This window comes from Mauremys mutica, chromosome 1, assembly GCF_020497125.1.
Source record: "Mauremys mutica isolate MM-2020 ecotype Southern chromosome 1, ASM2049712v1, whole genome shotgun sequence".
Lineage (NCBI taxonomy): Eukaryota > Metazoa > Chordata > Testudines > Geoemydidae > Mauremys > Mauremys mutica.
In genome coordinates this window covers 117,651,468-117,675,001 of record NC_059072.1, presented here as the reverse complement: position 1 = coordinate 117,675,001, position 23,534 = coordinate 117,651,468, and the positions used below count along the sequence as shown (strand labels likewise).

The window sequence follows — 23,534 nt, the reverse complement described above, 5'->3', positions numbered from 1 at the left end:
AGGAGCAACTTATGTCTTCCTAAAAAATACTAGAGTAACAGGATAAAGGCATGCAATCTACTTCTGAGGAAATTTTGCACCAAAAATACCCGCCGCCGCCCAAATAAAAATTCTGCACACAAAATTTTAAAATTTGGCATATTTTATTTGTCAATAATGTGGATATCACCCGCAGCCTCCTCCCCCCAGGACACAGACTTACTGAGGCTGCACCTAACTCTGACTCAGTGCAAGGGCTGGGCCTGCCCTAGAAACACCCCAGGCCTCTTCCCCTCCATGCTAGGTGCACCAAGATAGCAAGAGAGAGCGACAGAGTCTCACACGCATCCCCAGCCCTGGTCCCTGATCCAGGTATGGGGAAAGCAGGCTCAGACTAGCAGGATCCAAGTGTGGAGGGGCTTAGTATGGTGGGATCCAGCTGTGGGGCAAGAGGGTTCTGTGTGGGGCAATCTGGGTGTGGGTGGCTCAGTGTGGGGGTCCAGGTGCGGGGGGGATCTGGATGTACAGGGGCTCTTTGGGCGTTCTGTGTGCAGGGGGAATGGGACTCTGCAGGTGAGTCCAGGTGAAGGTGGTTGGGGCTCAGCAGAGGGGGTCTGAGTGTCAGGGGAACAGGGCTTAGCAGGGGGTATGTGGGTGGGGGATCCAGGAGTTGGGGGAGTGGGACTCGGTTGGATGCAGGTCCAGATGCAGCTTGTTGGAGCTCAGTGGGGTGGAGGTCTGCTTGTGAGGGGCTTGTCTCAGGGTGCATGTGCAGGGGGGATGAAGCTCATTGGAGTGGGAATATGAGTGCTGGGAGGCTCAGTGGCAGGGGATGGTCTGGGTGAAGAGGTGAAAACCACACCCTGCCCCAGAAAAGGAGCAATACAGGTGGGTCCTCCAGGCCTGCCTAGAAAGGCTGCATGAAAGCAGCCAATCAGAGCTCAGCAGGCTTAGTTAAAAGGCACTGCAGGGCCTAAGCAAGTCACTTGTTGATTGGGACCAGAATGGGGAGAAAGGACCAGATGGCTGTGAAATGCCACAGGTAAAGAGGCTTGGGAGAGACCCTGCTCAAGCAGGGAAAAGACAGAGAACCCTGAGGTAAAAGTTAAGAAAAAGGGGCTATGTGGGCAGTAGCCCAGGGAATAGAAGCAGCAATGGAGTGAAAGGACTCAGCATGTGGCTGCTATTTGTAGGGTCCCTGGGCTGGGACCTGGGGTAGTGGGTGGGTCTGGGTCCCTTCACTGGCCTAAGACCTCAGAAGAGGATAAAACTCAGTACTAAAAGCCCAAGAAAGGGGCTAGAATTTAAACAGGCCTTGAGATGAGGCTGAAGACACCAAAGATGGAAACTATCATTGGACCTTTTACCCTGAAAAGGTTTCCTCCATATGTTTAGACAGTGTGTGACTGGGCTGAGCCACTGAAGACCTACCTGATGAGGTTAACAGCTGACTGGGGGTGCCAGGAGCAGAGAGTGAGTGTGCAGGTTTGTACCTGACCGACAGGAGGTGCTCACAAGAGGTGAGTGTGCACCATCATACTGAGTCATATGAAAAAAATGATCTGATTTAAATACAATAAGGCAGCTATATAAACACTGTGAGAAATCAGCTGTGTGTCTAATAAATAGAGCAAGGGCCAGAGAGTCAGGACTCCTGGATTCTGTTTTGGCCACTTACTCACTTTGTGACAATAGGCATATCACTTACCCTAGCTCTGCCTTAGTTTCCCATTTGTAAAATAGAGATACTACTACTACACAGGGCTGCTATAAACTTAATGTAAACACTGCACTTTGAGATCTTCGAAAGGAAGGCACAATGGAAGTACAAAGTACTATAAATATATAAACATATAAAGGATATTGACGGCTGTACCCTTATTTTTAAGCTTGTTTCCTTTCATTTTATTGTTTATGGGGTTTGTTTCTTGTAGGTGGGATGTACAGGTTTGTGAGCTAGGATCTTGGGCTATTATTGATAGGATATTTTATTTACTTTAAAAGGTGACTTGTGCATGCAATTTTCTTTCTATTGAGGTGCCTACAGGCCTTGAGGCATTAGAGCCTCAGAATTAACATTTACATTATTATTATTATTATTATTTATTAATGGTAGTAGTATAGTGCAAAGTAAAAATGTGTATATATAATTAATTAATTTGCAATTTTCTTTCTTAACTCAGTTTTTACTTGTTCATCTTAACTGTTTGGGTAAGGTTAAATCTGCCTCCAAACACAATACTGTAAATCTCACACATTCAATTGACAACACTGGCCTGAATTAGAAGGATAAAGACAGTTTATAAAGCTTATCTCTTGCCGTGTAGCTGATGAGCTGTTGAATCAGATCATTTATGTAAGATTAATTTTGCTTAAGCATTTACTATGTCTACCTCCTGGACCATATTCTGTAGTAGAACATATTCTCAGACTGAACACCACCAGTTATTACAGAGAAAGGCAATTCCAATATAAATTGTGCTCACCATTATGTTTATTGGTGGCACTGATGGTATTGAGCCAAAGGAACAAGAGTTCAGCTTTCCATGGACTTCTATCTAAAGGCTTGATGTTGCAGTTGTTGCTTATGGAACACACTGATGGACCTATATGCAAATTGAGGCTACTGGACTGGACACCCAAAGCTGATACCTGCTGTGCAGTTCCTGTGGGCAAGTACTAGTGGTCCAGGTGATCTTCAAATGAGAATAAAACAAAGTCTTGGAGGTTTGTTAGATGAATGTTAAAGAAGCCTAGGCACTTTTCCAGTGAGAGCAGGATTGATTGTTGATGTTCTAGCCAACAATCTCTCTCTTCATAAAACAAGTTCTAGTGTCCATGCATAGTTGCTATGCTTGTTTGCATAGTCACTCTTAGTAACTAGTAGCAATTGAAAATCTAATGAGGTGGCAGCATAATCCAGTGGGTAAAGGCTGGGAGTTGAGGAATTTAGGCTCTGTCAGTAACTACAATGCATACATTTTTTTGCTTCAAAAGAATAAAAAGTTGAGTTGCCTCTGGCCTGGCCAAATCTGAATCTCTGGTTCCAGGGAACCTACATATTACAAGATGGATGCTTAGTTCACTACATAATCCACAGTGGACATGAACCAACCTATAAGACTGTGTAGGGTTTTGGTGTTTTAATTTGAAAAAAATAAGTCTTTCACACATTTTTGCAATTAATTTCATAGTTATGCAATGGACTAATGGTCATGATTTAAGTATTAAACTCCCAATCCTGCAATGGGATCTGACAACGCAGATGCCGGCTGCCTACCCAGAATCCAATAAGTGTCCACAATAATGGATTCCATTGCTGGTTCAGGGTCCAAATTTGCAATACCTGCAAAAGGGCTTTTGCATTCTATATCAAGCAAAGTCATCCAAAGTCATGTAGCCAGTTCCTTCATTATCATGTATAGTCCTGATCCCATGTGTCCAGCACTGTATAGAAATTTGACAGTACTAGTAGTTGTGGCAACACCCTCATGGATCTAGACTTTCCAAGACCATTTTTTTTAAAACAGTAGTTTAAAAATTAGTTACTTTTAAAAAACAACTTTTTAAATCAACCATGAAACCAGACAATCCCTCCCCTCCCCATTAAAGTCCAGATGACACTTCAAAGCCACACATAATATACTGGAACATGATGGAGAGGGGGAGAAATACTTTGGAATCATGGCTTTTGTTTTTGGTCCCATCTGTCGAGTTTTGAATCCACAGACTGGCAAAAGCAAAAGTTTAATGTTTAAGTTGCACTGTATCAAATAACACTTTTGTCTCCTCTAAGGATTCTGAAGTGATATAGTATATAGTTGGGCTTCTAGGTATCCAAGATATGTTCTTGCAGCTATGGCCTTTTTGTATGAGCTGTATCTTTAGTTATTTATCATAGTAACATATAATACTTGCAGTGTGTTCATAGGAGCTCCTGGACTACTATGTCCTATCTTTCTGAGGTCTTAAAAGTGGCCACTGCCAGATCACATGATATTGTCATGTTTCAGAACCCTCAAAGTTAGTGTGATCTTTTATTTAGTTTTCTTGGATTCACAAAAGAAACTGAGGAATTAGTATAAATGTGGCTAACCTAAGGATCTGAACAGCTCTTAAATTTAGGGAAGTTTGAAACCAATTGTAAATCTGAATTTCATGACTGAGCCTATCTTTATAATGGACTGAACCTCCAACTATGGGGCAGTTCAAACCCAGAAATCAACTTCAGGAACTCTGAGATGCATGCCCAGAAGACACTGTTGATGGAGTATATCCCTAATGTGGATGTGGGGTATAACAGCAAATCTGCTAAACATGTATAAGTATCCTGCTTGGATGCACTGACTCATGTTAGCTACAACCAAGTAACTAACTTGAAATATAATCAAGAACTCTCAGATGTAGATGTGGCCTTTGAGGGTTGGGCCTGTTTCTCAAGATGGAAAAAAGACCTGTTAAATCCTCTACTTCAGTGGTTCTCAAACTATGGGGTAGGCCTCCAAAGGGAGGTGCGAGCTGTACTTTTTTTTTTTTAAGAGTTCTGGTTGTCAGCCCTGGGTGGCTGGGGCTCGTGCAAAATGGCTGTGCACACGTGGGAGGTGAGGATAAAGGGGACACCTGGAACCCCACCACCTGGGCTCAGGCTCTCTTGTCCCGCTCCCCCTCCCCCCCCCAATCCCTCCCCTGGAGGTGGTGGGACTCTGGCTGTCAATCCTGAGGTGGCAGCAGCAGCCCAGAAGTAAGGATGGCAAAAGGGTGCAAGTCTGCTGTGAAAAGTGATATTGATTATCACTTTGTCAGCCTTACTTCTGTGCTGCTGCTGGCATGGCACTGCTTTCAGAGCTGGGGTGCCTGGCCAGGAGCTGCTGCTCTCTGCTTTGCCTTCATAGCTGGGTGGCAGTACATGTACTGGGTGGGGGGGGGGAGGCATAAATGACTACAAACACAAATAAGGGGGCCCAATCAAAATAAGGTTAAGAACCACTGATCTAGTTAATCTCCCTGCAAATACCAGATGATTCTCCACCATACATATCTCGTAGAAGATTGTTCTGCATTTTTATAATACATCTTAAAGAAATGTCACAAGAGGGTCAGGTTAAAGATCCCCAACTAAGTTAAAGGAAAACACCACACTTGCATTCATGCACCCTGAAAAATGCTAACAGTGAGACCCAACTAAAACCCCAGTTGTAGACTCCCTCAAGATTTGGGGATGATTGTCTCTGGATTTAAATCTAAACTGAATGTCTTGGCCCAATTTCCATCTAGAGAACAAATATTTTCTAGTTCTTCAGTTTTAAGGCTGTCTCCCCCTGGGAGTACTCTGCCAAGACATTCTCTCTACTGACCATTACACTTGGAAGAATCAGGAATAAAGCCCATCTCTATGAATATTTAAAGACCCAGTGATCTCAAGCTATGAGGTATCATGGACTCACTGCAATGGGCAGAATGTACTTGTTTAGATATTTTTAATTTTTACATTAGTCAGGCCAATCTTCCAGGCTGGAAAACAAATCCTCCAAATTTAGCAAGTCAGAGAAAATGTGTTTTGTTCCTGTTAGCAAGTAACACAGAAAAGCAATTCCAAAATCATTTTGTTTTAAAAGTGGCTTCGTAGCAGCAGCTGAAATGCTTGTAAAATAGAGTTATAATTACATTTTGATATAATCTCCTTGATTTGTCTCCTGATGGATAGCAATAATTTGTCACAGCTCCAGCACATTAATCTCCTTCATTTTATAAACATGCTCACCTCTCCCTGTTGGGATATTGCCAGTGAGGAAGAAATTGGAAAAGGACCAGACAAGCAGCTCCAACCATGACTCAACAAGTGCTTCTATGGCTGAGACTATGAGAAGGAACCACTCATATCTCATGTCTCTCAAAGATGAATTTGGTGAAACTTGACACTAGTTCTTTAGAACTGGTAACTGGCCTAATATTGATTCCTTGCACTCGACTAAAGTGCTAGTTAACACTGACAGGGCTCACGTGCACTTGTGTACTTCAAGTTCTTGGCAGCCTCATGATCATAATCTGTGAGCCTGTATGCTCTCTCTCCAACACAGGCTCAGGCATGCTTTTCAGCCTAGTCACTTTAGATCCCTATACAGAGAGGTGAACTATGTGAGGTTTCTAAAAATCTATCCTTTGACTTTGAGAAAACTGAGCACAGTTTTTAAGAACTTGCAAATTTATGAATGAGATTCTGTCCTGCAGCAGAGCTCTGCTTGGCACAGTGGAGGAGGAGGGGAGTTACCTGAGTGGCACAAAAGGGCCAGAGCTGTGTAAAGAATCTGTCTGAAAATCTCTGCCCAAAAGGACTTGCTGGATTACTGACTTAAAGAAGAATTTTGTGTGGGGATCCCCTTTGTGTGGATGGGGAAATGTCAGATCTCCGATAGCTCTTTAAAAGCCTTCTTATGGGACGAGAGATGTTTGTTTCAGAGATTTGTGGGTTAGTTCTGACAAGTGTTGCTGTACAGTCCCCATTTTGCAGCTATACCTAACTTGGGCCCTGATTTCAATGGCTTCCCAATTCCAGTTTGAGCAGTTACATTCTACCTCTGTGAATTGCCTCTGCTGTGTCAATTCACGTCCCATCATAAAATGTTGTTTAGTGTTTGTCTTCCAGAGACCATGTTTAACACCATAAGAGGGTTGTATTTCAGTAGAGAATAAGGGGATTCCTGTGTTTATGATTTGTGATGAACTGTCTATTTATATGTTAGTATAGTACAAACTAGTATTTATATTAGTCTATTCCAATTAATTGTTTGCTTTTAGGATCAGGGTAAAAGTTCCCTCATTTCAGTTTAAACAGCAAGATTCAGATACTTTACCATTTAGCTAGAGTTTTCCCATTTAATCTTGCACTGATTAATCAACTTAGGTTCTTTTTATAAGTAAGAACATTTTTTAGCCTGTCAGACTGTAAAAGTAATTTGGTAAATGAGAGAGAATACATAGATATTGCCATTTGTACTTTCAGTCTACAATTCTAGTAAATGGAGAAAATGAGTTACATGTAATATAAAACATATTCTTCTTAGAATAAAACAGAACATCTCAGACAGCAAAGGAAACTGATATAGGCAGAATTAATAATGCATTTCCTATATGAATGTTTAGAGTTTAAAATTGTGGTGTGTGTGATGATTGGAAGTTTTTACATTTTACAAAATCAGCAGAATTCATGGCAGGTTTTTTCCTAACTAGACATATAAACTGATTTTGGTTCTCAAATGTCTCTACTGTTCAAAAGAAATCATAGGCATATATTCATTAAGCCTTAACAGGATAGCTAATTCCAGTACTGAATGTTACCCATTTATTTTTTAATTTAGCTGCTAGTGTAATGAAGAAACTTATTTTGAAAACCTAGTGTTTTCAATGTCCATTTCTTTACAACCAATCAAAACTGACTATGCAGGAACTAAAAATACAAGTGACTGAATCACTTGAGGAAATGTGGATACCATCAGGAAAACTGCTTCTTTAATGGACTACTGTGTTTGTATTATTAATGATATGGCCTGCAATCACAACATCACTCACAAATCCATTCTCTGTCACAATAGCTCATCTGTCAAAAGCAATGTTTATTTACAGCTAACATAGTTATGTAGTTAACATTGACATATACAGATGAGTTATGCAACACTTAGCGTAAGTATAACAATTTACAAGTTTTGTAAAACAAACTAAAGTAACACACTGGCAACTAAATGTGCCTTCAAGATGTACTCTAAGAAATAAAAGACAATGTAATAAAAACACAATAGCCCTTTCATTAGTTGTCACTGTCCACTTTTGAGCATCTGCTTCTCTCAACCGCCATTCATAGTGGTCTGTCCCTATCTGTTACAGCATTCTTTTACTTGTACCTCAGTTTTGCTTTTGTAAGCTAGGGATTCTGATGAGTGCTTTGTCATAGTTTGTAGTTTCTACTTCATCTCACCTCTTCAGTACAACAAAGTGTATGCAACTGAACGCTGTGTTTATACTGGAACTTTTCAACTAAGACGGTCTTCCTCCAAAAACAACATCACTGTTGAATTCTGCCATTGTTTACACGCCACTAGCATAAGCAGTGCACTTCACTGATGTCAAGGGAAGTTGTGCATACATAATTGAGGGTTTCCTTCAGTCCTATAACCAAAATTTCATTTCACAGAAACCATCCAGGTTCTTTCATTCTACTTCACTATATGTTAAATATTGAAGTTCTTACTCTGCTTATTCCTCTGTCCTTATTCAGATAAAACTCAACTGAAGTTTGTGTATCTCTCATAGAATCAGCAGTTCATGAAATGGCAAAAAATCTGCTTGAAGACATAACCCTCTACAAGTCTTCATTCCCTCCCGCCCCTTCCTCTCTTTTTTTAGAATTGTCATTTATTTTAGCAATCAGCCCAAACCAAAATCCTGGATTCAAACACCCCTGCATTTTGGGAAATTTGAATCTGGATCTGAACTTTGGAGCTAAGATCACCTATTAATTTATTGTCTTTGGATATAAGGCAATTAAAGCTACCTATAGCATGTAGGGCCTGATCTACACCCGGGCTTCGCTCTATACTAGAACACAGCAGCTGGAAAACCAATTTAAATGGCTACATGGGGTTCCTTCAGCTTAATAAGAAATCCATATGAGGGGTAGGAATGAAAGTGGCTGCACACTGCCTCTCTTCCCAGCCTATAGCTTAGGGTGCCTAGCTGGGAAAAGGAGATGTCACCACGATTCCTTTGTACTCTAGCAATTCTCTGTTGCCAGAACAGCTTCTTGGGGCTGTAGGCAGCCAGGAATAATTCACAGCAGCCCTGAAGCTGCTTCAAGTTATACAGAGAAATGGATCAATCCCCAGCTAGCCCCAGGACTGGTGAACCACAAAGATAGCTTAAAGCAACTTGGCCAGACCTGAGAATCTGTCCTATGGTCTCCTTTGAAAAAGACAAAATTCACGTATTCTTAGCCATAGAAACTGCAAGGCTAGAAACGTATAGTGGGGCAGCAGGTCCACTATAACTGAGGTTATGTCATGACTTCTATTTTATAGTGGAACTTTTGAAGTCCTCTAAATGTGACATGCTTAGTCAGATTCTTTTGAAATGTGGTGTGGTCTGATTGCCCTTCAGATGGGAACAAATGATAGAGCTAGATTCTCACTGGAACACATCAAGGGAGACTATGCCAGGCTGGGGAAAGTGATCTTCAGTGGTATTCTACTTCTCCCTAGAGGAGGAGACTGAAGGTGAGACAAGATAGCACCACTGCCTGAGCCATAAAGAAGGCTTTGAGGTATCTGACCACTGGGAGGCATTCACAAACAGGACTGTTCTCATGAATTGGACTCCGACTGAGTAGGGAGAGAAACAGACTTCTGGTAAGCAGCTTGGCACAACTCCTTAAAAGAGCTTTAAACTAGGAGTTCAGGGAGACAGATGCTCATGTAATCTCCATGCCTGTTTCTAACACTGAGCACAAGAAAAATCAAATTAGATGGTAGAGCAATGGAGAAAGGAACGACAGAGGGTAGGAGAAAGTGCCAATACCAATGACACTAATAGTCAAGTAGGTGATAGTGGCAGTAGAATGACTGTACCTAATTGGGCAAGGAATCTGGGTGAAGCTGAGAAGAAACAACTAAAATGTCTGTACACCAATGTGAGGAGCCAAGGGTAAAAAAATGGAGGAACTAGAACTATTAGTGCAGGAAGTGAAACCAGATAGTAAAAGATTACTATTCCACCATGTTTGTTGTCCTGACTGGAACTCAGGCATTGTAGGGTATGTTTTGTTCAGGAAAGACAGAAATAAAGATAAGGGTAGTGGAGTAGCATTGTATACTAATGATAAGGTAGACTGTAAAGAAATTAGAAGTGATGGAATGGATAAAACAGAATCTGTTTGGGAAGAAAGATAACTGCAGCTCCATTGGGCTAGTCGTTGGGACCTGCTACAGATGCCCATGATCTAACCTGGATATGAAAAGAGACCTCTAATATTCTGAATGAAATAAATACGGGGAATTGTGAGATTATGGCAGACTTTAATTTCCCAGATACAGCTTGGAGAACAAGTGCTACTAATTAAGATACAGCCCAGATATTCCAGGAGGTGATAGCTGACAGATTTCTTAACCAAATAGTCACTGAACCAACAAGAGGTGATGACATTTTATATTTAGTATTAGTTAGTAGCAAGGACCTCCTAGAAGAACTGGTTGTAGAGAACAGCCTTGGTTTGAGTGATCATGATCTAATTCAGTTTAAACTAAATGGAAGGATAAAGAAATCATGCAACCTAGGGTCCATGATTTCAAAACGGCAAACCTTCAAAAATTAAGGGAATTAGTTAGGGAACTGGGCTGGACTGAAGAACTCAAGAGTCTGAATGTGGAGGAGGCTTCTAATTACTTTTAAATCAAAGTAGCAGAAGCTATCTGAAGCCTGCATCCAGAGATGACCCGTACCTGCTGATAGTGGGGAGGGGCACAATGAAGGCAGTGGCTTCAGCAGATTGTACTGAGCATAAAGCAACACATGCTGCCTCCCCACCCCCAACATTGCCTACTTCCTAAGCAAGGGGAAAAAAATTGTAAGGAAGAATTGCAAACCAAATTACACGAGAACATCTCAAACAGGTTACTAAGAGAAAGCAGATAGCCTACAAAGAATAGAAGATGGGATGGATCATCAAGGAAAGTTACCGCTTGGAGGTCAGAAAATGTAGAGATAAAGTGAGAACTGCCAAAAGCCAAGCGGAGTTGGATCTTGCAAAGGAAATCCATACCAAAAGTAAAAGATTCTATAGCCATATAAATAAAAAGAAAACAAGGAAAGAAGTGGGACTGCTAAACACTGAGGATGGAGTAGAGATTAAAGAAAATCTGTTTTTAACAAGGCTAATGAAGAGTTTAGGGGTAGTGGCAGGGTGACTAATGAGAGTGAGAACATGGAAATAGAAATTACCACATCTGAGGTGGAAGTGAAACTGAAACAGCTTAATTGGACTAAACTGGGGAACCCAGATAATCTCCATCCATGAATATTAAAGGAACTGGCACATGAAATTGAAAGCCCAATAGCTAGGATTTTTAATGAGTCCATAAATGAGTCATACCTTACAACTGGAGAATTTCTAATATAGTTTCTATTTTTAAGAAAGGGGAAAGATGATAGTTTGACCTCAGTTGCATGCAAGGTCTTAGAACAAATTTTGAAAGAGAAAGTAGTTAAGGACATAAAGGTAAATAAGAGCTGGGATAAAATACAACATGGTACAAGTATCAGAGGGGTAGCCGTGTTAGTCTGGTTCTGTAGAAGCAGCAAAGAATCCTGTGGCACCTTATAGACTAACAGACGTTTTGCAGCATGAGCTTTCGTGGGTGAATACCCACTTCTTTGGATGCAAGAAGAAGTGGGTATTCACCCACGAAAGCTCATGCTGCAAAACGTCTGTTAGTCTATAAGGTGCCACAGGATTCTTTGCTGCTTCAACATGGTACAAAAGGCAGATCATTCCAGACTAACCTGATCTCATTCTTTTTAGACAAAGGAAATGCAGTAGATCTAATCTGCCTGGATTTCAGTAAGGCATTTGATACAATCCCACATGGGAAATTATTAGTTACATTGGAGAACATGGGGATTAATATGAGAATTAAAAGGTGGATAAGGAACTGGTTAAAATGGGAGACTACAATAGGTCATACTGAAAAGTGAACTGTCAGGCTGGATGGAGGTTACTAGTGGAGTTCCTCAGGGATTGGTCTTGGGACAAATCTTATTTAACATTTTTATTAATGACATTAGCCCAAAAGGTGGGAGTGTGCTAATAAAATGTGCATATGTCTCAAAGTTGGGAGGTATTGCCAATACAGAGGAAGACCAGAATATTATACAAGAAGATCTGGATGAATTTGAAAACTGGAGTAATAGACATGGGATGAAATTTAATAGTGCAAGGTCATGCACATATAGCAAAAATTCTTGTTGTTAGTCTCTAATATGGAGATTTATTAATTGGAAGAGACACAGTAGAAAGACCTGGGTATATTGTTTGATCACAGGACCTATGAGCCGCAAACGTGATGTGGTTGTGGAAAAAAGGCTAATGCAGTGCTAGGATGCATCAGGTGAAGTATTTCCAGTAGAGACAGAAGTGTGGTACTATTATACAAGGCACTGGTGAGACCTCATCTGGAGTACTGTGTGCAGTTCTGGCCTCCCATGTTTTAAGAAAGATGAACTCAAACTGGAACAGGTGCAGAGAAGGGTGATAAGAATAGAAAACCTACCTTAATGAGAGGAGACTCAAAGATTGTCTTGTTTAGCCTATCCAAAAGAAGGCTGAGGGGGAGATATAATTGCTGTCTATAAATATATCAGAGATATAAATATCAGGGAGGGAGAGGAGTTATTTAACTAAAGTGCTAATGTGGACACAGAACAAATGGATATAAACTGGCTATTAACAAGTTTAGAGTTGAAATTAGGCGAAGGTATCTAACCATCACAGGAGTTAAGTTCTGGAATAGCCTTCCAAAGGGAGCAGTGGGCGCCAGAAAATCTAACTGTCTTCAATACTGATCTTGATAAATTTATGGAGGGGATGGTAGGATGAGACTGCCTACAATGGCATGTAACTGATCTGCAACTGATCGCAGCAAATCTCTCCAATGGCCGGTGATGGGACTTAGATGGGGAAGGCTCTGAGTTTCAACAGAGAATTATTTCCCAGCTATCTGGCTGCTGGGTCTTGCCCACATGCTCAGGATCTAACTGATCACCATATTTGGCGTTGGGAAGGAATTTTCCTCCAGGTCAGATTAGCACAGACCCTGTTTGTTTGTGAGGTTTCCCCCTACCCTTTCCTCTGCAGCATGAGGCATGGGTCATTAGCAGGTTTAAATTAGTGTAAATGGTGGATTCTCTGAAACTTGAAGTCTTTAAATCATGATTTGAGGACTTCAGTAACTCAGCCAGAAATTAGGGGTTTACTAGAGGATGGGGTGGGTGAGGTTCTCTGGCCTGCAAAGTGAAGGATATCAGACTAAGGCCAGAAGGGACTGTCATGATTATCTAAAGTTTGAGTAACTTGTCTGTTATGTTTTTTATTTTATGGATAAGTTTATTGTGAACACGGCAGAATAGTCAGCGGCTGGGCTAAACAAAATTTGTTAGATGGGATGGTGAGGAGATGGAGATGGAGACAGAAGACTGTGTGTATGTGTGGGGAAAGTGGAAACGGGCATGAAGGAACAAAGGAACTGGGGGAGGGGCAGGGCCGGTGCAAGAATATTTCGCGCCCTAGGCAAAACTTCCACTTTATGCCCCCCCTCCGGCCTGGGGATCCAGGGCTGTCCCTAGCTATTTTGGTGTCCTACACAGCACCCCCTGTGGAGGTCTGGGCCCAGCCTGCTCTGCTCCCCTGGCTCCCAGGCTTGTGGGGAAGAGGGAGGGGGGAACCGCCCCCCAGCACTTCCTGGCAGTGCGGCTAGGAGCCATGGGAGCAGATCAGGCTGGGGCCGGGTCGCTCCACTTACCATGTGGTGAGTGCAGGGTCGGGCCTGGCTGCAGTCTTCAGGGGAGCTACGGGGCTGGGTCGGAGAGACCCCCTTGCGACAATTCCCAGCCCTGCGGCGGCCCCCTGCGGCAGCTCCCCCTCTGCCCGGGCAGCCCCCCCATGGCAGCTCCCCGCTGCAGCTCACCTCCGCTCCGCCTTCTCCCCTGAGCACGCCGGTGCCGCTCCACTACTCCTGCCTCCCAGGCTTGTGGCGCCAATCAGCTGTTTGGCATGGCAAGCCTGGGAGGGGAGGAGAATTAGAGTGGGGGCGGTGTGCTCAGGGGAGAAGGCGGAGTGGAGGTGAGCTGCGGTGAGGAGCGGTTCCCCTGCACACATCCCCTCACCCCGTTACTTGCTGCGGGCAGCCCTCCCTGTGCCTCTCTGTCCCAGCTCACCTCCACTCCACCGCCTCCCCTGAGCGTGCTTTTTGGTGCCCCAACCACTTGGCGCCCTAGGCTGCTGCCTAGTTCACCTAATGGTTGCACGGGCCCTGGGGAGGGGTTGTGTCTGCAGAGGGGGTGGGAAGTGAGGAAGGGTAGTGGGCAGCCTTGTATTGGTTATTTGAGAAATCTGTATGTTATTAGCTCCAGGAGAGGGATGGGGTGGGCCTGGGCAAGTGGAGACTTCTGAAATTGGGTCAAATTAATGTGTTTCCAAAGACAGACAGACAGAGTCCAGCAGTACGGAACTGACAGAGCAAACAGAAAGAGGAAGCTAAAAAGCAATGCCCTAAACAGTCTGCTGTTGGTACAAGTTTGTCAGGTGTCACGGTGGCTGATAAGACCATGTGCTGGGCCTCTTCTCCTCCCGCTCCTGCCCCCCTCCAAAAGCAGTGAGGCTGCAAGTGAGAGTCTACACCAGAGACAGAAATTGCCTTTTCTATTCTATTCTGTCCCCTTTTGTGTGCATCTTGTTTTGTTGTCTTAGGAAATGAGAGCAGATTTTAATAACAATAGGCTGGAACTGCTATTATTACTATCTCAACTAACTTCTGATTCCTCAAAATGGGCAGTTATCACCATCTTAGATACCATCTAAGACTAGCAAATGGGGGTGTCTTCCCCTCCCCCTTCTAAAAACTCTCCCCATCTAAAAGGGAAGGGAACAAGGGGTGTTGTGAAAATGAGAGCCTTATTTAGTGCTCTACATTTCAGATGCTTTAACTGTTTTTTCTCCTTTTCTGTATCTTTAATAAAGGGTTAAAAGGATGTTTTAATGGTGTGTTTACCATGGTACTAAGCAAGCTGAGCTCTCTGTATATCAAACTCTGAACTTTGTTTTAAAGCTGTCTAATCTTGGACAGTAACAGGGTTATGTTAACTGCTTTAACTCTTTTGGTCCAGATGGTTCATCTAAATTAATACAACAGGCCTTCCTCATGGGTATATATGGGGAGGGGAGAAGACTGGCAGGTTTGGTATGCAAATTGAGGGACATGAGATATATACACAACTGCCTAAATGACTACTAATTCTTACCAACAACATATCTTTTCATGTTCAAAAAATAGGAGCCTCAATGGCAAAAACTACATTAATGCAGAGTTGTTGCGGGGTAGTTTGTCATCCCCTTGCAGGACACTGAGATGAGCAAAACTCAAACTTCACAAAACTAGGAAATGTACAGTTAAGGATGCATAGACACCCTTCATTTTGCTCTCTTGCAGCAGTGCACCAATATGCAGTAATTCCCCAATATTTCCCATTAACACACATACCTTTAATCTTGCTAACCCCACAGTTGCTGAATGGACAATCTTGTCACCTCCTATTACAGCCCATTCACTCTCACACATTGGATTCCATCTACCCCTATAAAAGGCACAAAGAAAAAGGTCTATCCTGGTATATAAGCTGCCTTTTTATGTACACCAGTAAAGAGAATGCACCCCCTCAAAAAACTGACCTGTTGTTAGGCCTGAAATAGGCCAAGCACTTTCCCCTCTTGAAGGATGACAGAGAGCACATTCTTCATAATCATATATGAGTGAAAGGAAGATGTTATTCAGCAAGTCAAAGGGCTATTGCATCAATATTGAAGTCCTTGCATGAGGCTACTGCCATAAGCACAGCCGTCAGCAAAGCCAAAAGTGGAACAAAACAAAATGTTATGAAGGACAAGTAAAGAACCTTTTTTTTTTTTTTTTAAAGCTAACATCTGGATGCAGTTGCTGTAAAAATTTGTTGCAGAACAAGCTCTCCATCTGCCAAACTCTGTCTATTATTAGTGACAAGAAACAGGAAGATGTAATGTGTGCAAAGCACTCAGACATGACAGTGATGGGTGAAATAAGAGCATCAATGGAAGCATCACTACCATGGCTGAACACAAGGCCGTAGTTTGGATGGAAAAAATAAAGTGAATTACAGCATTTGAAACATTATTTTGAGCATGCTAGTCAGGTAGTTAGCATACCAATTTCTTCCCATCTATCCGGTTTGCTCATCTGCTCATGCAACTGATTGGTCATACAAAACACGAAGATGGTTTGAAGCCCCATTGAAAATAGGTCTGCTTCTCTATTTTTATGCTATTACTGTTTGAGAAGATAGTCATCCAAATCCATTGAAGTTAGTGGGAGTTTTGCTTAAGGACTAAAAGAATGCAGAATAGGTCCAGTCATTTGAAGAAAAAGAAACTACATTATTTACTATGTCTGACAGTATACCTTAGTACTGCACACTATTTTCAGAGGAAAACATATTTCAAGTTTCCATAATACTGTTATCTATAGTAGATAGCCTTTGCTTTCAAGCTGACTTTATTTTTTTGAAATTATTTTAAATGAAATCATTACTCAAACCAAATTGAATTTTTCCACGAGTTTTGCTTCAAATGGAGATTGGAAAATAGGATTATGTGATGTGTGGTAGCCTTTTTATTGTTTGAAGGGACTGATTCAGTCCATAGTCAGAGGGTATGTAATTGGTTCAAAGTTATGGTGAGAGGGAAGTTCTGTAGCTGTAGAAAAGAGAATGCGCATTACTGTACCTGGTAGATTTATTTCCCCAAGTTCATATACATTCTCCAATTTTGAAAGTTTAAAAAGGTAGGCAAAGCCTTTCTGAATGTACTACTAAATGTTCCATTAAAAAACATTTATATCCAAATGTGTTATTGAATATGGTCTCCACTGTCTAGAACAAAGTCAAACATAAGGCATGCTTCCTGCTGCAGTATCAGACAAGCATTTATTATATGCTATCCAGTCTCATTAATCTTGTGAGGCAAAATGCAGTTCTAAGCATTTGCACTATAAACATGTTATCCAGAGATGAAATGATGGGGAAACAGCAGGAGTTGTGAAGTTACAGTATATCTAAAAAGGAAAGTAAGCCATAAAGTGAGCTGCAATATACACACACATGCTTCCTACTACTGTGTGAACATGAGCTCGGAATCTGAGGGCCAAATCCTGATTTTGTTGAGGTCCGTAGGAATTTTTACTACCAAGTTCACCTTGAGCAGGATTTTACCCTTAACTTAAGTGTGCCCTTGATGGGAATGTGAATCTTAGCCCAAGAGTGTCAAAAACAAGAATCTAAAGTTACGCTCCCAAATCCATATTTATGGAAACTAAATAAGTGGCTTGATTTTTTTTCAACAGTGCTAATCAACCAGCTGTTTCCAGTGGACACAAAGCAGAAGTCATATTAAACTTAGCAGAACCAAGAATTACAAGGGCCCTTTTAGAAGCTGGGTGTCTATTACTGTACCCAGCAACCAAAGGTAGGGTCAGCAAGTTATAAGAGTACAAGCACATAAGTGAAAATGTGCCAGAATTCTTCTCTCGGTTACAATGTCAAGGGAATTATACTTAAGTGTAACCAAGAGCAGAATATGGCTGTTAAAAGTTGAGGACAGTGAACAATGTGCTACAGTCATAATGCATTAATCTAAATGTGTACTTGAACATACACCAGGGTTTAAAAACAAAAAACCTAATATGCTCACAGATATTTCAGAAGAAAAAGCCATGAAAGGGGAAAAGTTCAACTAGATCTCTGAGCTGGTATGACAAGAGTGGCAAAGCATACTCATCATGATTAAAAATAGAAACTTTATAAGAAGTACATAAATGAATCAAGAACCTCTTTAAATCACATACCCTACAGCACTCTCTTCCAGTAGTTTTGACACATTTGTACATCAGTATTTGAACCAAAAAGATTAGTTCCAAAATATTTGCCTTGAAGAGAAAAAAATAGGAGAGAGAGATTTGCTTTGCAACTGTTTGCTTTACTTGCTATCAGAATGCTGAACAAACTGTGCTGCATGTAAGTTGCTGGATGTAATATTACTGCCATATGGGGGCTTCTCTGATTGTCCACTAACAAAATGTCCCATTTAAATGCACACGAATAATAGCACAGTGCTCACATGATGTCAAAGAAGAGAAATACTGACATTTGGATGCCAAAAATGGGAATCTTTAATGCTTAGAAAGAAACAATAGTAGGAGTTGCCAAAGTAAATAATCCATTTTATGGAAGTTCTGCCAGAACATTGTTTAGCTTTCTAAGACAGTGAACAGATGGCCTCTTCTCATAATAAAAGTGACCTAGAGTCGCCAAAACCGATAATTTAACATGATATATTTCCTTCAGCCCACATTAGACTACTGGGATTGATATAATAATGCAAATATAGGCTATCCTACTCATACTTCTCAAATATCCCACATTTTGAGTGACAACTCATTTGAGCACAGGTGCCAGCTTCCAATTGGCACGTGTGTGTGCGTGCACACTCAGCCCCAGTCTACCTTCCAGCTGTAGTGTAAGACATCCCCATAAATTGACAGTCACTACCCTGGCAATCACAAGAAATGAACTGAGGATAATTTTAGAAATCTAAAAATTCATTGCAAGATACAGAGAACTGTTTATTTTTAACTTACATACTGTATTGATTTATTGCATTAATAATGAATATTTATCATGGTATCTGGTCACATATCGGTTTAAAAAAATACTAACAAAAACAATGACCAGAAGATTTGGCCATAAAATTGAAGTGTTCTCCATCCTTTCCTGCTAACAGCAGATTCTCTGCCAACTAAACACAGAGAAAACAGCTCTCTGTTGGACTGTGTCCTGGAGTTGCAAAAATCAAGTTTGGGCAGATCACAAGAGAACGCAAATTCCAGGGTATTCATGTGGACAAACTTTAGTTGTATATTCATCATTATGTATGTAAATATGTACTTGACACAAAGAGTTTGACAGGAGGCCCATCTGAACTCATGTTGTTCATCCTAATGAACAGTTGTACTACTGAATCCTTATCAAAGCTTGTTCTTGAGGTTTTCAGGTTAAATGAGTGGCATTGCCCACTGCAGAGGGCAGATTTAGGCCCTGCTCCTGCTCCCATTAAAGTCAATGACAAGATTCCTACAGCCTGCAGTAGTTTCCAAACAGGAATAATAAAGTTTTAAACAAAGTTGTGGATAGTACAGAAAATATGGCAGAAATATACATTATGAAATTGGCAGCGTAAACTGTGATATCTACATGCAATGAGGACATGGTCAGGGGTTTTTTTGGCTTCAAACTTCTCATTACAAGCACATTACTGGGTTGATGTGTTTGACGGAGCTTGATAGAGTCTTTCTGTCAAAGTAGATTACTGACAGGTGGTCTTCACTTGCAGATGTTACCAAGGCATTGGGGACTGATTAATACAGTACTTAAATACAGTTTTGCAAGACAAAACATCTTACTGACAAGATCATTTTTAAAGCTCTTAACATGAAGTTCCAGAATCACACTGGATAGGCAGTATTTCCCCACTCACAACCACTGAGTCCAAGGTTTAAAACCAAGACAGTTTTAAGGGAGTGGTGGGGAGAGAAGGAGGTGACATAAAATAAACACGGGAAAAGCCAGCAATGAATAAAATCAGCAATATTTATTAGGTGAGTCTCCCACATCACCCAAATTGTCTCAGCAATAGTCTTAATCTCAGTCGTCCTCTCTTGGTTGTGAGCGTCTCAAGAGGCAATGTGTTCTAGTATTAGCCACTTCCCTGCTTCCCTGTTCCCCACTCACAGTTTGTTATGCGGGGTTGACAGAATCCAAAATTTGGGCAAGTCCATGTCCAGCCTTTAAAGGAAGTACGGTCTCGTCTGCTTGAGGGGCTCTACCACCGGTCCCAGCTGAAGTGATTATAGCTTTCATGCTGGGTAGGGCAGGCCTCACCAGAGTTCCTTCAGTGAGGCTGCAGTTCTCTAGCCATCTTAGTGCTTCCTCCATCCTGTCTGTGACCTCAAAGTCACATCTGCATCATCCACCACCTCAGCTGCCTCACCTCTGTGCTAAATCTTTAGAGAGGAATTAATGACATGCAGAACCTCTAACTAGGAAGACACTCTTAGCAGAAGGTAAAAATCCCTCTTGCCTTATGTAAGTTCTCTTATCCAACTGTGTTAGACTGTGGTTTGGTCAAGGTGACCCCTCAAGCCAGGTACATTTAGTGCAGTTCATTGGTCATTTCGTTTCCCAACAGAAATAATCAAGTTTCATCACCCCCAAATGTAAAATTTAACTCAAATTTTACCAAAATATCTCAAACTGTCACAAAACAGAAACATTTAGTATCTTCCATTATTGTATGCTTGTCTCTCTCACCAGCAAACATTGGCCCAATAAAAGATACTACCTCACCCACCTTGTCTCACAAAACAGAAATAACCCCGGACCTCCCCACCCCTGACTGCCCCCCACCACTCCATCCAACCCCTCCTCTCATTCCTGATTGCCCCCCCCCGGAATCCCTGCCCCATCCAACCACCCCTTCTCCCTGACTGCCCCCAGAACCCCTGCCCCGGACTGCCCCCCGCCACCCTCCTCCTTCCTGATGGCCCCCAGAACTCCTGCCCCCATTCAACCCCTCTGTTCCCCACCCTCTGACTCCCCTGACCCCTATCCACACCTCAGCCCCCTGACCACCACCCCAAACTCCCCTGCTCTCTATCCAACCCCTCTCCATTCCCTGCCCTCTTACTGTGCTGCCTGGAGCACCGGTGGCTGGTGGCGCTACAACCGTGTCGCCCAGAGCACCAGGACAGGCAGCCGTCCTGCGCAGCTGGAGCCAGCCATGCCACCGCGTAGCACAGAGCACCGGGTCAGGCCGTGGCTCTGCAGCTGCGGTGCCTGGCAAGAGCTCACAGCCCCACTGCCCAGAGCATTGTGCTAGTGGCACAGTGAACTGAGACTACGGAAGAGGGGGCGGGGGTGAGCCTCCCGGTCCAGGAGCTCAGGGGCTGGGCAGGAGGGGCCGTGGGCCGTAGTTTGACCACCTCTGCTCTCAGGGCTTCAGGCTACAGGGCTTGAACAAAGAAATATTAACAAGCCCCCAGAATGCTGCCCCTTAGTTATTTCCAACTCCCCAAGAGCTACCCCAAAATAAAGACATTTTCTTTAGACAGAGAAACGAAAGGGAGGGAAAAGAAACCTGATTCTGTGCGTGTACAGCTAGTAAATGGTGTATCCTAGAAAATGTTTGTGGCAGTGTTGCTAGAAAGTTTGGACGGTTACGTGGCTAAGGCACTGGACTAGGACTCAAGAGCTCTGGGAACAATTCCTTACTCTGCATCAGGTTTTCTTTGTGAACTTTAGTGTCACTTAATCTACTATATTCTTTTCCCCACCATTCTTCCATCTTGTCTATTTAGATTATAAAGTATTTGAGGCAGAGGCTGTTTTAGATTGTGTTTGTATAGCAACTGCCATAATGGGGGCTGATCTCAGTTGGTCCCTCTAGGCACTACTGTAATACAAGTCATACATAAATATTATCTATTTCTCTTCTCTAAAATGAGCATTTGATGCCCTCCATTAACTGTGTGCAACTGAAAGTTCTCTCATTTATAGTGGTTAACTATTGGTTAGCCTAGGGTGACCAGGCAGCAAGTGTGAAAAATTGGGGCAGAGGGTAGGGGAATAATAGGTGCCTATATAAGACAAAGCCCATGAAATTAGGACATCTGGTCACCCTAAGTTAGCCTATTTCGGAAGTCCTCTCAACAGGCCCAATTGTTCCTTGTCGATTCTACACTTAATGTAAACTGGACCCAACTGCTAAATGGAGATTGAGGCCTATATAGAAAGAAACCTGGATCTTCTTCAAGAATCTATAGAGCACATGGGTATAGCTTTTGCCTAATGTTAACAAGTATAAGGAGCAGAATATTTTGTACACCATACTGGTTACAAAACAGCCAATATTTTATAGCCATTACTATTACTCCAGCATAAACTGTTGTTTGTTCCCAGTTTGCAATAATTTTTTAGTCAAAACCTATCAAGGATAGCAAATGTCATCATGTTTCATCTCTCTCTGAAACTGTTCCTTTACTTCCTGTGACAAAATTAAGATGAATACAGAATATCTAGTAGGCCTGGCATGCAATATTAATCAGCTCTGCAGCTACCCAGTAAAAGCCTAAAAATATCTAAAAAGGTCACAGTGGCCATGCAATTTATTAGGCCATAAACAATGCTTAAAAATCCTAGAATGATATTTTTGAATTCTGGACAGGCAAAATATATATGCTTTTCAAAATAAAGCTGGAAATGACTATTATATACACAATATCAGACTGACAAATTATTGTTCATTTCTAGTAGCTGAAATCTAAATAAGCATAATAATCATCTTACTGGAAATCTTTTTGAAATTGTCACACATAAGATCAGTAAGTGCAAAGTCTAGTCCCACAGGCATTCTGATTAGATTTCTATGCAATTATTTTGATGGTAGCAAGAAAGCATTTGAAGAGCCCATTGATAGTAGTAATGTTAGACTAGCAGAGAATAGATTACTATAAAAGATTTTGGAACAGGCAACTTTAGTCGACCCATACTTTAAAGACAACGTTGAGTGCATCCTTTCTCTGGAGTGGACATTGAACAGTAGGAAGATAGTCTTGTTACAAAAACTTTGTGACATGCTGCCATTATCTGCTGCAGGGAAAACAAAACGAGTCCTCTGTTAATCAAGCCATCACACTCTGCCTGAGGTGCTGACAGCCCCTCTCTTTAGCTGCTTCACAAGTCACATCTTTCATGCCAGCTGCTACTGATCTGGCACCTTCTCTTCCTAGCTAAAAGGTAAAACATGCAGTTATCAGGCTTGGTATCCTGTAGAGTGTTAATTCATCTGCTAGGTTGCTACTACTCACCCAGTGAAGTGACCCAGGAACACTTGTCATTCTGAAATTGGCCCCAGGCAAAGCTTACTAGCCTTTTAGAATCTGAAGAGAAGACAGTGGCCTCACCTAGTAAAGCTCAGTTTTGTGTTCTTGAGCTGCCTACCAGCCAACATAAAGAGTTTCATAACCAGCATTATCATTGTTCCTAAACAAAGACCACAGCTGATGTGGAACAGCTAACATCCCTGAAAATGAATGCTAAGCATGTTGAAAGAATTTAGGTGACATTGAATTATTAAAGTCTACTTCAGAATTTGGAAGTCAAAGTAGCCTGTCTCCATTGATTTAGGACATAATAAGTATTTTTATCTTTAAAAGTATATTAGAGTGGAGAGCAATGCCTGAAAGGAGAACAAGGAATAGGAGATAGCTGAGGTCTTGAACAAAACTGGGAAGCTTTTCCCCCCATCTACCACTCAGCAATAGCAAAGAATTGGTTCCAAGTATCAATCACAGGGATTATTGTTGGTGGGTATTTACATTAACTAAATAAAAATAAATATTTGTCTTTCTTATTCTATATAATTTAATGACCGTATACAATACCTGGATGTGACACCTGAAAGGATCAAGAGGGCATATACTTTTTTCCCCCACTTGAGGAAAACCTGGGGTCAGCACAGGAGAACAGACACAATGGGCGAAAGAAAAAGTCCCTTCCTGGGATTGGTATGTCACTTTTCTAGTGTCTCTAATGAAAATAGCATAGTCACCACATTTTTGGATTCCAGACAGTAGTCTTCCTAACATACATCCTACAAC

At 41.9% G+C, this 23,534-nt stretch overlaps 1 long non-coding RNA gene across 4 annotated transcripts; it reads left to right on the top strand.

The window, feature by feature from the left end:
• Positions 1 to 976: 976 nt before the first annotated feature.
• LOC123361293 lies at positions 977 to 17,244 on the top strand. 4 transcript variants are annotated; one of them, XR_006576139.1, is made up of 4 exons: positions 977 to 1,021; positions 1,375 to 1,499; positions 9,230 to 9,374; positions 17,166 to 17,244. It is a non-coding gene; the product is annotated as an uncharacterized LOC123361293 (long non-coding RNA). The 4 variants fall into 4 exon arrangements; XR_006576138.1 differs by lacking the exon at positions 9,230 to 9,374; XR_006576141.1 differs by lacking the exons at positions 9,230 to 9,374; positions 17,166 to 17,244 and adding an exon at positions 15,709 to 16,333.
• The last annotated feature ends 6,290 nt before the right edge of the window (positions 17,245 to 23,534 follow it).